General features: G+C 40.6%; 1 protein-coding gene across 5 annotated transcripts in view; it reads right to left on the bottom strand.

Annotated features, from left to right (window-relative positions):
* The window catches only part of Apba1 (amyloid beta precursor protein binding family A member 1), a 222,495-nt gene that overhangs the window by 92,077 nt on the left and 116,527 nt on the right, over window positions 1–13,891 (bottom strand). The window lies entirely within an intron of this gene.

Raw genomic sequence — 13,891 nt, 5'->3', positions numbered from 1 at the left:
ACTTCAGGTGATGTTAGGCCTGGCCGTGATTTCCTGCAGAAAACTGATAAGAGACTCGAACACAAAGACATATATATGCAGCTAACTGAAGCCTTTTTTCTAGAATTAGTTAGTACTCTATATGACCATTCATATCTTAACAAAGTTTAAAATGTATATATATATTAATCTTGTAAATTTTGATATAAAATTTATACTTTAAGAAAAGTTTAAAGAATCAGAATAGAATCAAAGAGTTGAGATTAGTAATAGAATAGTCCCTTAATTAATTTGGCTTTTGTCCTGTCCCATAGCAGAAAATGGCTCTTTTATTCTGGCATGATACAGGGAGTTTGCATTTTCCTTTTAACAACATGCTTGAGTTTAAAGAAGGAGAGAGCCATTCTCCAACTCCAAAGTCAGCTTTAAATTTTAATTGAACTGGGACTATTAGAAAACCAATAGTGTTAAATCTTTAGAGAAAAGCAGAAACAAACATTTAAGAAGACATAAAATTTTTTAGATAATATATACCCATATGCCATATACTCCCATATACTCTGTTTCCTGGGATAGATGATTTGTCCCTTTTCTTCAGTTGTCTCATTTGTCTTGTGTCCTTCAGATTCCTTAACCTTCATTCTCCTAAAAGACAAAAACAAAAACCTTCCCCCAAGACTAATTTTGGGGATGTTCCTTTTTGGCAAGTTATTATCTGATTAAATGAAAAGACATGTGTTATAGGTACAAGTTAGTTTAAATTGGATGTTCATGCTGGTTGATGAACTATCACCTCCTCTAATTAAGAGGTTTCTCTTGTTCAAATCGAACCTTTATCAATTTTGATGGTACCCACAGCTTATCTTCTCCTGTAGAAACAAAAGCAAAACCTCGTCCCCAACGTAATACATACCCTGGTTTCCATTCTGAGGTCAGCACATCCTTAAAGTATATAGGCTGATTTAATTCTGTAGTTTTTTCTATTACCCAATGTCTCTCTGCAGCTGTTGTTCCTTTCTCATTGGCATTCAGAAAATTCAAAGTTAATAGAGCATTATGCAGTCTATTTCTGGGGGTTTTTGTTACTCCTTTCTGTTTATTTAGCATATCCTTTAGAGTTCTGTTTGACCTTTCTATAACTGCTTGACCTGTAGGATTATGTGGTATACCTGTAATATGCTTTATATTGTAATAAGCAAAAAACTGTTTCATTTTAACAGAGACATATGATGGAGCATTGTCAGTTTTGATTTGTGCAGGTATACCCATAATGGCCATAACTTCTAGCAAATGAGTGATTACAGAATCAGCTTTTTCAGAACTCAAAGCAGTTGCCCATTGAAATCCTGAATAAGTATCGATAGTGTGGTGTACATATTTCAGTTTTCCAAATTCTGCAAAGTGAAACACGTCCATCTGCCAGATTTCATTCCTCTGAGTACCCTTTGGGTTACATCCTGCTGGTAATGGTGTTTGATTATAGAAGGAACAAGTAGGACATTTCTTTACTATTTCTTTGGCTTGTTGCCAGGTTATGGGAAAATCCTTTTTTAAACCTTTACTATTGACATGATGTTTTTTATGAAATTCTGAGGCCTCCAGCACATTTCCTATCAATAATTTATCAATCTCATCATTGCCTTGTGCTAGAGGGCCTGGCAGACCAGTATGAGATCGGATGTGAGTTATATATAAAGGATGACTCCTTTTCCTGATTGTATCTTGTAATTGAATAAATAGTGAAGTTAATTCTGAAGCATCAGGGATAAATTCTGCAGTCTCAATATGTAATACCACTCTTTCAGCATACTGAGAGTCAGTTACTATGTTGAGAGGTTCTGAAAAATCCATTAATACCAACAGAATAGCATACAATTCTGATTTTTGCACTGAATTATAAGGACTTTGTACCACTTTACTTAAATTTTCTGATTTGTAACCTGCCTTTCCTTGTTTGTTGGCATCTGTATAAAATGTACGAACTCCAGATATGGGTTTTTGCCGTACAATTCGAGGCAAGATCCAATCAGCTCTCTTTATAAAATCAATTCTGTTGCTTTTGGGATATTTGCTGTTAATTTCTCCCAAAAAATTACTGCAAGCTCTTTGCCAAGGTTCACTTTCTGTCCATAATTTTTCAATGTCCTCCTTAGTTAAAGGTACGACAATTTCTGCTGGGTCTATTCCTGCTAATTGACGAAGTCTCAATTTTCCTTTCCAAATCAAGTCAGAGATTTTTTCCCCATAAGTTTTTAATTTTTTATTTGGTTTATTTGGTAAAAATATCCATTCCAATATAATATCTTCCCTCTGCATTAATATTCCAGTAGGGGAATGCCTAGAGGGTAAAATAACCAAAATGCAATCCAGCTTTGGATCAATACGATCCACGTGCCCTTCATGTACTTTCTTTTCTACCAAGGCCAATTCTTTCTCAGCTTCAGGTGATAATTCTCTTGGACTATTTAAGTCCTTGTCACCTTCTAAGGTTTTGAACAAATTAGTCAGTTCATCATTTTTTACCCCAACAATAGTTCGTAGATGAGAAATATCTCCAAATAATCTTTGAAAGTCATTAAGAGTCTGTAGTCTATCTCTCCTAATTTGCACCTTTTGGGGTCTAATTTTTTGTAGCTCTATTTTATATCCTAAATAATTAATAGAATCTCCTCTTTGTATTTTTTCAGGAGCAATTTGTAATCCCCAGCAAGGCAAAATTTTCTTTACTTCTTCAAACATTCTTTCTAAAGTATCTGCATTTGAGTCAGCTAGTAAAATATCATCCATATAATGATAAATTATAGATTTAGGAAATTTTTTACGTATCACTTCCAATGGCTGTTGTACAAAATATTGGCACAGAGTTGGGCTATTTAACATTCCCTGTGGGAGGACCCTCCATTGAAATCTTTTAACCGGTTGAGAATTATTATAAGTAGGCACTGTGAAAGCAAATCTTTCTTTGTCCTTTTCTTGTAAGGGTATTGAAAAGAAACAGTCTTTTAAATCAATAACTATGAGAGGCCATCCTTTTGGTAACAGAGTAGGCAAAGGAATTCCAGATTGTAGAGAGCCCATCGGCTGAATTACTTTGTTAATTGCTCTAAGGTCTGTTACCATTCTCCATTTACCAGATTTCTTTTTAATAACAAATACAGGAGAATTCCAAGGGCTGGTTGACTGTTCAATATGCTGAGCATTTAACTGTTCTTCTACCAGCTCTTCTAAAGCCTGGAGTTTCTCTGTTGTTAAAGGCCATTGCTGAACCCATACAGGCTTGTCTGTTAACCATTTTAAAGGTAGAGCTGTTGGTATTTTTGGAAGATTATCAGTTGTTGTGCCCTGTTCTTGTATAATATGGATGGCTGGTGACCACTCAAAATAATGCCTTCTAATATTTCTCTCAGAAACATGTGCTAGTTTATGATTTGTTTCTGAGATTGGAGGGATTTTAATCTGAGTATTCCATTGTTGCAACAAGTCTCGACCCCACAGGTTCATAGCTATGTTAGCGACATATGGTTTTAATTTTCCTCTCTGTCCTTCTGGACCTATACATTCCAGCCATCTTGCACTCTGTTTCACTCCAGATAATGTCCCAATTCCTAACAGTTGAATGTTTACCTCTTGAAGAGGCCAAGCTGGATGCCAAAATTCTGGTGCAATTATGGTAATGTCCGCACCTGTGTCTACCAGACCAGACAACAAAACACCATTTATTTTTATCGTTAATTTTGGTCTCTGTTCATTAATAGAAGTTTGCCAAAAAATTTTCTTTATGTTTTCTCCTGAATTTTCTATTCTCTCTTTTTCATCATCCTGACCAGCATGATTTATTCCAATAGTCATTTGGTTATTTAATCGCTCAGAGCAGGGATTTCCTCTACAGCTGCAGGAAAGGTTTGAACTGGTTTTGCTATGGGGGCCTGCATGAGGCCCCTCCGGGAGTTTCCCGAAAACTGAGGCAAAGGATTACCCTGTCTGTCCTTTGTTGATCTACATTCGTTGGTCCAGTGTTTTCCCTTACCACACCTTCTGCATACTCCAGAAGGAAGGGGCCTTCTGTTGCCATTGTTCCTTGAAGAAACATTGCTTCTAGGAATGACCTGTTTACAGTCCCTTTTAAAATGTCCTTGCTTTCCACACCCAAAACATCTAACACTCCTCAAACCTTTTGAAATTACTTCTCCTACCCACGTATCATGCTCATCAACCTCAACATTAATTGTTTCTCTAATCCAATCTTCCAAAGGTGCAGATCTTGCCCTTAACGGCCTGATTATTCTTTTGCATGCTGCATTCGCATTCTCAAATGCCAAAGCTTCAATTATTGCCTTACTAGCTTCTGATCCTGAGACCATTCTGTTTACTGCTGAAGCCAGTCTTTCTAAAAAATCTGTGAAAGATTCCTTAGGGCCTTGCATAACCTTTGTGAATGACTCATGTTTTTTTCCTGGTTCATCAACTCTGTCCCATGCATTCAAGGCTGCCATTCGACATAAAATTACGGTTTGAACATCATATAAACATTGTGTTTGTATTGAAGCATATTGGCCTTCTCCAATAAGCTGATCCTGACAAACTTGTATTCCTTTATCCCTCCATTGTGTTTCTACGTTTCTAGCTTCCTCCTTAAACCAAGTCAGAAATTGAATTCTCTGGCTGGGTTCCAGAACAGCTTGTGCAAGGTCCCGCCAGTCCTGTGGTATAATCCTATTATATGTTGACCAAGAGTTTAACATTTGCTTTACATATGGGGAATGCATGCCATAAGATACTATTGCCTCCTTAAACCTTTTAAAATCCATCAGTTCAATTGGAGCCCAGATATTTTGTGTAGCCATTTGATCAGGCATCTGCTGTACGGTTACAGGATAAAATAAGGATGATTGTGTGAAAACAGGCTTTCTTTCTGTAACCTTATGATCCAAACTTGAACCAACTTCACTGTTAAAATTAACAGGTTTTTCTAAAGCTGTTATCCTGGCACTTAAATCGACTACCTTTTTAAATAGTAAAATGAGAATAAGCATGGTGATTAACTGCATAATTCCCATAATACTAATCTTTTCATATAGTTGTTCCATTGTCAGACTGCCTAAAATTTCAAACAAAACCCAATTTTCTTCCAATGTACACAGGAAACCCATTTTTTTAAATGTGGAAAAAATTTGTCTTTTAAATAGTTTCCTTTATGACTTACCAAATCTGCTTAGAACAGTAGAAATCCGAGCGAATTTCAAAACAGCCACCTAGAGTCCTAGGTGTAAATCCAGAGAGAGAGAGAGAGAGAGAGAGAGAGAGAGAGAGAGAGAGAGAGAGAGAGAAACAGAGAGACAGAGAGAAAGCAAGAGAGAAAGCAAAAGCGAAAGTGAAAGTGAAAGTGAAAGTGAAAGCGAAGGGGTAGCCGGCTAAAGCTTAAAGCCAGCCACTTGTTCCCTCTGAGCCGAGTCAAGGCTTGGCTTTACAGCCAGGGGCCCTGTTTAGCAGGGCAGGCCTGAGCTGTTTGTAGCACTGGCTTTAAGCAAGCAGCTCACAGTCCGGCCTGAGCCCAAGCAGACCTGGGCTGGGGCTAGGGAGCCGGCTGCTCCGGCTAGGGAGCCGGCCCCAAGCAGTTTTTAATGGATTCTTGTCACGTTGGGTGCCAGATGTTGATGTAACCAATCGTATTATTAAAATAAGAAACACAGAGCCAAGGTAAAAGAGAAAAGCCGAGAGGTCAGAGCTCAGAGATAAAATCTTACCTCCTCCAGTGCTCCTAGCTTCCCCGAGAGAGGGAGGTACTTCCTGTGTCCCTGTTTAAATAATCTTTCTGTTCTGCCTTCTCATTGGTTGTAAACCCAACCACATGACTGCCTCATCACTGCCTGTAAGTACCGCCCTCCAGGTCTTAAAGGCGTATGTCTCCAATACTGGCTGTATCCCTGAACACACAGAAATCTACCTAGCTCTTCTAACCACCACGCTCTTACTATGGCTCTAATAGCTCTGACCCCAGGGCAACTTTATTCATTAACATAAAATTAAAATAACATTTCAGTACAAATAAAATATCACCACAGACCCCGAGTAAGGTCTCACTAGAGAGCCTATGTGGGCCCCCACACAAAACAAAACAAAACAACAATGATAATAATAATACAAGGAAAGGGGAAAAAACTGGGTCTCTAAGAGGTGATTAGGACGTGAGGGCTCTGCCCACACATATCGGTTAAACCTTGTTTCTGCAGGATTGGGTTAGGTATCTCAGGGATAGGCCCTGATACAAGGATGCTCAGCCTAACTTTTCTTCTTGCCTTCTATGCATGCTTCTTCACTATGGGGTACCTTTTGCCATGTACCAGTCAGCAGGAAGCATGCACCAGATGCTACCACCATGTTGGTCTTCCCAGACTCCAGAACCATAATAAATCAGTCTCTATTCTTTAGAAATCACCCAGTCTCCAGTACTCTGTTATAGTAGCAGAAAATAGAATAAGCCACTTCAAAATGTAAAACTGTCATAAAAAGGCACATCGCAAGCTCTCCTTACATCTGAATGGGCCATGACTAGCTCTCGTCAAAGGAAGGAGAGGAGAAGTGGCATGTCATTTCGGAGCCAATGTATTTATGCAGGGAACTTGCCTTTTTTATATACTCTTTCCCCATTCGCTGAATGCAGAAGACTCGGGGACCTGAGAGATGGCGGAACTGCAAGGAGGAATAGCCCTGGACCTTTAGTAAGCCATATGGAGAAAACGATATCATGCCACCGTTAGGAAATTAACTTTTGGTGTGCAACAGTAATAAAAATGTGAAAGTATTATATATTGGCCTAATAAATCACTGCAAGGAACATTTCAGTGAGGCCAGGAAAGAAGTCATTATCTCTCAGTTTAAAAAAAGGAAATGAATATTATTACAGCTTGGGCATGAAGTGTCCCCAAAGGCTCAGCTGTGAAGACTTGGTCCCCAGGAGAACATGTTCAGAGGTGAGGACGTGGGGTTCAATATGGGTGGTCCAGCTGGAGGAAGGAGGTCACGAAGGGTGTGTCTTTGAAGGGTGCATTTGTCCTCACTTCCTTCTATTCCTCTCCACCGTGTGGTGACCACTTAACTCTACCATACACTCCCTACCACGGTGTTCCGCCTCTCCCACAGCTCAGAAACAAAGGAGCGAGTGCCTATGGAGTATAACCTCGAAAACTGTGCGTCAAAATAAACCATCTTTCCTTTAAGTTGACTTCTCTCATGTATTTTGCCACAGCAAAGAAAAGCTGACTAGTGTAAATATTAAGGAAAGTAACCCTTTTATATTGCTTCTAACTAGATTTTATTGTAGCACCCCTTTTACTGTTCCTAGGTGCTATCTCCACAGCCCTAGAATGAATACAGACAGACAGACATCACTATTTGCCGAATTCCTGCCATATATGTGTATATATCATATAACATAATTATACATATATTATATATAATATACACACACATGATACATACATAGACATATGGCACTATCTCCTGAATTCCTGCCATGAAAGATGAGCAGTTAGTTTCAGTCTTCTTTTTCCTTCTGTCTCCTAATGCCTAATAATTATATTTTATTGGCTACTTTGAAATTTTCAAACATTTCAAAATCAGCATTTTGGCTTCTTTTGCTGACACATCCTCCCATCTTTCCACTTTATTTTTATTGTCTGACCTCCCATCTGCTATCAGTCATAGTTTTATACTTTGTACTTGTGAGTCTAACACTTATGCCCTGTAGCCACAATCAGGTCTTCTGTACTTAAGTGCAGAGCATTAGCATTTCAGGTCAATGCCTAGCCAGCGCCCAGGGTCTTAAGGCTGTATTTCACATAATCTATGTGCATGAGCTTCGTGGCCACATAAGCCTCTATACGAATGTGCTAAGACCTCCTTTAAAGGCAAGCTCCACCCATTCCTTGCTCTCTTTCCCACCACTCCTCCGAGAGGCAGGCTGGCAGGTAGGCAGGCTGGCCTTTGTGCATCTCCTTTCCAATCCCTTCCTCCCTCTCTCTCTTCTTCTCTCCTCAACCCTCTATATAAGCCCTGTTGCATGGTGTGTCTGTCTGCTTTTGCCTGCCGTTTATAACAACATAGAGGGCGACTCCAAATGCTGAAAACCAATGCACAGCTTTGCTGTCCCATGGCTATGCAAATAATATCTATCCATGTGGCATGGAGACCGGTGTCACTACAGTTTGGTCTTTTTAATGTCATGACTCCTGTGTCAATCAGAAGAGGTTTCCTAGCACCAAGTTCAGATAGAATTCCACTTTCACTGATGGTTTTAATATGCCACGGTGTAGTTTACTTAAAAGTTAGGTCATGATTAACATGAATAATTTTTATCTTAAATCCCTTGGTCGTTCTTCTAATCTTTCATCTTATTGGCCAAAAGAAAAGAAAAAGTATGCTGTCACCATGATGTCAACTTCGCTGGCATCTCAGTCAAATGAAGTGGGTGATGGGTCTTCCTCCATCTTAACAGAGGTTTTCTTTTCTCTACGTCAATGGCCAATGTCCTGCCTCTCTGAGTCAGCTCACAGCCACTGTCAGTTTTTGCTTAGTGGTCTCTTGATATACCTCTTTCTGGGTCCCTTGACAATATTCTCATTCTCTCTCTCTCTCTCTCTCTCTCTCTCTCTCTCTCTCTCTCTCTCTCTCTCTCTCTCTCTCTCCCCCTCTTTCTAGAGTACATCTCAAACTTCCTCTGAAGCTCTGAGTTCATGAATGTCTCAAAGGGCTTTGATCACATCTTTATGTCCAGCTGATCACCGAGCATATAACTACAAGGTCATATCCCCACTTCCTTATTGCTTGAAGTCATCACTCAGCTTTGTTCCAACTTGCTTACAAAGATGTCACCCAGGGATCTCTGTAAACGGTAGGCTTTGCCCATGGGTCTGGTCTTGTCAGCCTGCAGATGAAGATCCTCTGCTGAGCTTAGGGCACAGTTCAACAATGAGATGTCAGCATGTCATGGTTCTGAGGAGACATCTTGGACTAGACTAGCATGTGCCCTGGAAGCCCCCACCTAACATGCTTCTCTTGTTCTCAGTGTTTGGAAATCTTGAGAGAACGAGTCTCGGCCTTGACTGCTGTCTGTACAGCAGAGGCCGTCACAACCTGAAGAGCATGTCTTTCCTGGGCTTTGAGAATGTTCTGATTACATTTCTGGTCAGGCATCAGTGCCTCTGAGATCCTCGAAGTTTCTTAGTTTTTCTGTTTCCAGCTTGCCCCCCCTCCTCCTCCTCTTCCCTTTACATCCTGTTAGACTTTCTATCTTGTTTTCCCCAAACCAATTTATTGAAGTTTGGAGTCTGTTCACTAAGTCTCTGAGAGCTGCACCTTTCTCTACCGTCTGCTCTTCGTTTCTTCTCGTGAGGATATTATGAGCTCTTGGAGCTCTCTGAACATATGGACAAGGACTGTCATTTATCTGGAGCCTCCTGGCTTGCGTTTCCTTCTGTTGGAGTTTTAGTCTTTCACTATCATGCTGTTACTTTTCCCGTGTGTCCCATAATTCGTGGTATCTGTTCATGCAGAAATAAATGATCAGGTGGGTGTAGGTTATTCTCGATGTATTTAGCAATGCCAAACTGTTGTTGAGATAGTCACTCACAATCATTAGGCTTTTTCACAGTTGTCTATATGGTGTTTTGAGAAACGTTCTCATCGACATATGTCATTATGTGTGGGTGTGGTTATTCCTATGAGAGAATGTCCAGAGAGTGAGGTTAAGTGGTTAAGAATAGTAAACTTATATTAGGGAAAAATTCAAACATGTGGGGAACAGTGCTATTATCCTCTCACTTCGATTTTGAGGGTTGAAGATAGGATGAAGGCCAGTTGTGGTCCATTCATACTCCTCCTCACTTGCAGCCCCCTCTTGGATTATAGTGAAGTAAATGCAAGAAATCCAATAATTCCATCTGGTTGAATAAACATTGTATTAGAAGTGTGTGTGTGTGTGTGTGTGTGTGTGTGTGTGTGTGTGTGTGTGTGAGCATGCCATGGTGCACACAGAAAAGTAAGAGGACAACTTGTTGGAGTCAATTTTCTTTTTCTACCTTGTAGACCCTGGGAAGGGAACTCTTGTTGTGAGGCTTATTGACAAATGCCCTTACTGCTGAACCATCTTGTTGGCCCTAATATGCACTTTGTATTGTAGTAAAACATATATAAAATTTAGCATTTTAACCACATTTAAATGTACAATTAAGTGGCATTAAAGCCATTCTTATTCTTGTATAATCCTCAACATCATGCTACATATTTATGTTGTAATACATATTGACAACTGACTGCCTCAATTCTTAGCAGTTCCCCGATAACTCTGAAAATTTACTATTTCTACGCACGTAGCCATGGGCATGTCTTTCTTTTCTTTTCTTGTTTCCTTGGTAGGAAAAAGGCAGGATAAGCTTCCTTTATTTCCTAAGTTCTAAGCCAGCAAAGAAATACCCAGGAGCCACAGAAAGAGGGATTTCAATTTTCACTTGAGTAGTTGGATTGGACAGTCTGTCTTCAGATTAGTCACAGGGTCTCAGTCTCTATCTCTGCATTAGATGGGCATCCTGTGTCATCACAGGGACATCTGCCAGCCACGGGTGTCCCTCCCTCACAGGGCCAGAGAACCGCTGGAGAAGTCTCGGAACAGGGTTAGGAATATATGACAAGCAGCCTCATGGGAAAAGGGGGCACAGGTGGCACCAGACCCCCTTTGTCTCTTTCCCTAAACTTACAACCAATATGTCCTTCTGGGGGTGAGGGATAGGGAGAGGACTAGTCCACAAGGAATCCAGACTCAGGAAAATGGAGTTCCCTTAACAGATGTTATGAACAGACTTAATCTTAGCTAGTCTGGTGAGGGACAAGTTTCCTTGGTAATAAGGAGGCCTCTGTTTTTTGGGCTGAGTGGCTATTGTATTTCCTTTTCCTTAAATGGCCCGATTTTCAGACTGACTTTTTAATTTGCAGCCACTTGAAGGAGGTCTTTGGACATCAGAGATACTAACTTTTCATCTGTCACGTGGTTGCAAATATTTTCTCCCAATGTGCCATTGTCTGTTGACTGCCTCTGTTGTCTCTTTTCCTCTAGGAAAACTTATTTCGTAATGTCACTGAGAAGGTTGAGGATTATCCTGGGAATGAAATCCTAAGCTTTATGGAGGTCCTCTGGAAGTTTATTGAAAGATTTAGAGGTTTCCTCCCCAACAAGTGCAGTAAAAAGCCAATGCTGCAACAACTTCTCTATGTTCCCTGTGGTTGACAACAAAAAACTCATTAAAACCTACGAGCGGGTCTAGTTATCCATATGACACCTGGCCATTTACGTGGGCGAATTATAAAATCAATTGAAACAGTTTGGGAAGTGAATGAGGCCACTTAAATGATTTTAATCTACTGCACTAATTGCACCTAAAGTGCCCGAACACTTTTCTTCCAATTAAAAATTCTAATTAAGCCCTGACACCTTTAAAACACTCTGGAGAGTGCATCTGTGCTATTCACCCTCGTCCATCTGATGGGAGAGGATTCTCTTCCCAAACCCATGGGATCAAAGGACAAGAAAGACCTTTAGAGTTTTCCTGCTCTACCCTCCCCGCTTAAGGGATGATGAGAATGGGAACAGGCCTGTTCCATCCCTCTAAGGGCTAGCCTCATCTTCATTCTCTACCCCAAGCCAGGACCAGGACCTCTTTGCTATTCACCTACTGGACTCTTATAGGGCTTTGTCCAAGAAGTTCTGGGTAGTATGACTCAAGGTCACACGACTCGCAAGTGTCAGCACTGCTCTGACTCCTGGTCCGGAACTCTCCATTGTGGCACACAACCTGGGCTTTGGAGTAAAACCATGTGAGTTTAAATTCTAGCTTTGTCTGTCACTTGCGAGATACACTCCTTAAGCGAGATCGTTGATCGTCCGCTGTCTCTGGCTCTCTCCTTGCCCTCGGTTCTGCCTTAAACTCTTGTAAACTCAGGGGACTCATGTAATGATGTCCCATTCTACTCTCACTGACCTTTGACTTCAACTTCTACACACACTCCGAGCCACAGAGACCTCCTTGCACTTTCATGAAATGCCAGCATTTTCTCCATTCTCTGTTCCTCTGCCTGAACTTACCATCTCCCAGACAAGACATACAACTTGTTATGAATCTGCTCAAATGTCACTATATAAGAGAAGCTCCCTGAATCACAGTCCCCAGTGCCATAGCTACTTTAACCTGTCACCTGACACATTACACATTTGTTTATCTCCCTCCCTCATGTATTTTATTACATTCCACACACTGTGTCCCCAGAGGAGTAGTGGGTGATGCTTAACCAGTGCTCACTGACTTATTATTATGACAGATAACACAGGGTATGGGGCATACCATAGCAGATTTGAACAGTATAATATGGGGTTCCTAACTATAAGTAAGATGTAGAGTCGAGCTCTGGGCATCACTCACTTTGTGTAGTTGAAACTTTTACCCGTTGAGTGGCAGCTTCTCCCCACCCCTCCCTAGATCCTGGCAGCTGCCATTCCACCCTCTCCTTCCGTCAGTTGACTGTATTAGATTCTTCATGTAAGTGAGCCATGCAGTATTTGTTTTTCTGTGACTGGCTTATTCCACTAAGTCAGCTGTGTTGCTGAAAATGGCAAGAATACTATTCCACTGCATGCATAAACTTTATCCATTTCTCCATCAATGGGCATTTGAGCTGTTTCTGCATCCTGGCTGTTGTGGATAGTGCTATAGAGAACATGAGTGTGGGTATCTCTGTGAGATCTTCATTTCAATTCTTTTAAATAAAAACCTAGAAATGAGGTTGCTGGGCAATAAGCTATGTCCTAAAAAAAAAAATAATAATGATCTCTCTGGGCTGGAGAGTTGGTTCAGCAGTTAAGAGCACTGGCCCCTCTTCCAAACAACCTGGGTTCAATTTCCAGAATCTACATGGCAGCTCTCATGTAACTACAGTTCCAGGGGATCTAGCACCCTCACACAGACACATATTCAAGCAAAACGCCAATGCCCATAAAAGAATAAATGAAACTTAAAAACAAACCTTCTTTACTTTTAGGGTGGCCATTCTAAAATGTGTCAGCTGGCACCTCATTGTGATTTTGATTGGCATTTTTCAGTGATGCTGGACATCCTTTTGTGTCCTACTGGCCATTTGTACCACATCTTTTGAGAAGTGTCTATTTAAGTGCTTCCTTCAGGTTTTTTAGTTGTTGTTTTCTTGATATTGAGTTATACATCAATAAACATTTTTGAGTGAATAAACACGTCTCCAGTTAATAATGACTAAATCAACATATTAAAAAGCACTTGTCAGCACCAGTACACTGGGAATTACAGAAAAAAAAATCCCTAGAGTTGAGCTCGAAGGAGGAGTAGGAAAGACTTCAGTACAGGTTCCACTACAAAGCGCAAACGCACTGCAGAAAAGCAATTTTCTTCCCCTTGAATTAATAAGCACGCTGACATTTATTTTCTTCTTAGCTTCAATTAAGAGCATCTTGCTTAGAAGCAAGGTGAACATATGTTCCTGCTCTCTAATTTAAAATAACCCCACTTTGATAAAAATATTTTTGAAAATTGTTTTAGAGTGTGACAATTTATGGCTGAGCTAACGAATATGTACAAACAGCACCGTTTTAAAAATTAAGGACTGCTTAGAGCAGTCTAGGTTCACAGCAAACCCGAGCTAGAAGCGTAGCAAGCTTTGACCCGCGCAGACCCCTTCTCCACACCCGCCTCCAGCCTTCCCAGCCACTGTCACCTCCAATGAGTGGCACATTTGCTACAGTCTGTGAACCACACCGGCATGGCTTACACTGGGATTCAGGCTTGGTGTGTGGCGTATGAGTTTTGGTAGATGTTAGTGCGTGTACCACATCATAACA

This window comes from Peromyscus maniculatus, chromosome 1, assembly GCF_049852395.1.
Source record: "Peromyscus maniculatus bairdii isolate BWxNUB_F1_BW_parent chromosome 1, HU_Pman_BW_mat_3.1, whole genome shotgun sequence".
Lineage (NCBI taxonomy): Eukaryota > Metazoa > Chordata > Mammalia > Rodentia > Cricetidae > Peromyscus > Peromyscus maniculatus.
This window is presented reverse-complemented; position numbering and strand designations above follow the sequence as displayed.